This window comes from Mercurialis annua, linkage group LG3, assembly GCF_937616625.2.
Source record: "Mercurialis annua linkage group LG3, ddMerAnnu1.2, whole genome shotgun sequence".
In the NCBI taxonomy this organism is placed as follows: Eukaryota; Viridiplantae; Streptophyta; class Magnoliopsida; order Malpighiales; family Euphorbiaceae; genus Mercurialis; species Mercurialis annua.
The window spans coordinates 54,003,472-54,006,779 of NC_065572.1; positions in this window are offsets into that span (position 1 = coordinate 54,003,472).

Sequence of the window (3,308 nt, forward strand, 5' to 3'; positions counted from 1 at the left end):
TCCATGCCCACACTATATCCCGCCAATTTCTTTTTTCAAATTAGCTACGTAGTTTTAAATCCATAGCTAATTAGCGAATGGATTTAACTATCCGTATCTAACAAATATTTATTAAGAAAAAAATCTATTTATTAAAATTTATTTATTAAAAATTTATTTATTAAAAATTTATTTATTAAAAAAAGAATTATTTATTAAAAAAATATTATTTATTAAAAAAATATTATTTATTAAAAAAATATTATTTATTAAAAAAATATTATTTATTAAAAAAATATTATTTATCAAAAATATTATAAAAATAATTAAAAAATTTATTCTTTTATAAAATAATTTTTAAATAAACAATTATTTTGACAAACAATAATTATATTCAAATGTAGTAGTAAAGTGCAAAAGTAATAAGTTGTTTTATTAAGAAAAGTAATTAAAAACAAAATTATCTATTAATTATTTATAAAAAATAATTAGTATAAAAATAATTATTTTAAAATGAGGGAGTAAATTGGGGGAATAAATATTTGTTTCGTTTAGTTATATTTAAATAATATATATATAACAAGAATCTGAGTTGGTTAAGATGAAGTTACGCGTGGCGGAATTTCGGAGTTAAAGAGTTTTGGATGTTAGCAATGGAAGGATGGGAGACTAATTGGGAAGTTGAGAAGTTTGTGAAAATTATGGGCGAGTGATAGTGTGGGGTCTATCGCGGATGGATGGGTGACGATGGGTGACCGATTAAATAATATTTAATTTTATGATTTTAATTAAAAGAAATATTTTAAAAAATTAGCTACAGATTAAAATACGTTGCTAAATTTAAAAAAAGCCGTCGCTAAAATTTTTGTTCTGTCGCAATGTCACGATCCATTTTCATGAATCGCGACCGGCGCTAGGGTATGGGTAATGTAGTATAAAACCCGTAGCTAGCCTTTCAATTAACATACAAACACATAAACCTGCAGAAAACCAATGCTCGGGGGCAACCGAGACTTCAGCCTAAATCTAGCAGTTATAATGTATTAATTCAGTTCAACATAAATAATTCTGAATAATAATATAACATGCCAAAGCAATAATAATCCAGTCGGACCAATCCGACAACAACTAAAATAAAATAAAGACATCTAGTCAACTACTGCGGTCTAAGAATAAAATAGTTGATAGTTCTACTAAAATAAATGGAACCTCCGAAGAAAAGTAAATGCGGAGATCACCAAACTCTCTCAGATCATAACCCTGGAAAAAATTGGGAAAACAACGGGGTCAGATATACTGATATGATTTTATACCACTACCTACATTTATTATGTGGAAAACCTTTAAAACCGTTTAAAACATTTAATAACGATATTACGAATAATAGTTTGAACCCTAATCCACAATTCTAAATAAATAACATAATCCAATAGGCCTGGTCCCGAGAGCTGAGCTACACCGAGTTACTACTGACCACACTTATACCAGAGTCCCGAGAGCTGAGCTACACCGAGTTACTCTACCTGGTCCCGAGAGCTATGCTCACACCGAGTTACCACATTTCAATATAACATACCCAGATCAATACCGGTGCGCACGCAGTCCTAATGATGCCCATTAGGTAGCATGTTCCAACTAAGAGCCATAATATAAAAACAGTTCGCAATATACGTACAATATATATTTAATATTAAAATAACACTTTACTTAATAAAGCGGTAAATAGTAAGTACAAACTCACTGCTTGTTAATCCACGTGAAAACCGGCAAGCAACTAATTCTGGTTTGCCTCTGGAGAACGAACAATAGACGGGTCTAGACAAATAAAATAATTATTAAAACAGACCCTAACTCTAGAGAGTACTAGACACCACATAGGACTAGCACAAATAACACGTCGGAATTTAATAATCCAAACAAGATAAAATTACCCAAAAGATAATAAAGCCCAATTAATACAAGTCTATTGAGTTCTCGCTTTAAAATCCAATTTATAAATATCATTTAATAATCTTTAAATAATAAATAAATTTCCAAATAGTGGGTTACCGAGTTACCAATAACTATCAAGCTAACCTCACTTGTCGGGTGACCCAAATCTAACCCGACTCAAAACGTTTATCAAATATAAACCCGAGTTTATATTTATAAAATAATTCGATAAAATAATAATCCATTTTAAAAAAACGGAGCTCAATAACTTCAATTTCAAGTAACCCAAGTTACAACCCAAAAATCTAATCATTTTAAGTTTATAGAAATTTAGGGGCTAAACTGTACTTTAGCCAATTAGGGACTAAACTGTACTTTAGCCATTTTGATATCCGAAATCAAATTAATTACTTTTGCTTATAATTTAAAACAAAGTATAAAGTAACCAACCAAAAATCTACTTAATTAAATTATAAAATAAGTTCAGGGGCTAAATTGTAATTTAGCCTATCTCATGTCAAATTGATATTCTTAATTAAAATATAATTACCCGAGTAATTATTTAACTAAATTTATAATTAACTATCGTTTTCAATATTTAATTTATAAGTCAAAACAAAATCCAAGTTATTAAGTAAAGTTTAACTTTAAGGATTTATTTGATTTATTCAAAGTAAATGAATGACCAAAGAAAACATTTCACCATCTTCTATATTTCAAAAGCCACAAACCCGCCTAAGCCATTAACAATTCATTAACCTCCATTCTTTTAGCTACTGAACTTGATTTTTAATCTCCAAACCCTTAAGACTTCATATTATAAACACATCATCCATCAAAATCATTAACCCAACATCTTAAAAAGCACAAGCCGTAGTGATTAATTCGAAAAACTCACAAGCAAGGAGAATTCCGAATTACTCAATCAAAACTCAACCGAGACATCCATTGTCGATGGAACAAACACAAACCGAAAGCTAAAACGATTTACAACTAACCTACTAAGAGTTTCATAAACATGAATCAATAAAATCATGGCCAAGGCTCATGAAAGAATTCGGTAGAAACCAAATTCTACAAGAAACAAATTTATCAAACTTAAAACAGAAACCGTACGGCGAATGGAACGAGATCGATAGCGTACAGTTCAACGAAAACGAGGTGGGAAATCGAAGGTACACGAGTCTAGAACGTCTGGAAACAAACGGTTTCAATTTCGATATAGAAACGAGAGAGAACGATCAAAAATACGGAATTGCCGTTTAAGCCAAAAACTGAAATTCTTAGAACAACTTACCGATGTGTTTTCCGAAACTTTGAGAACGATTATGATCGACGATTCCTCAGCGAAAATGATAGGGAATGACGGCTACGGTTTCTTTGTAGGATGGAGAATA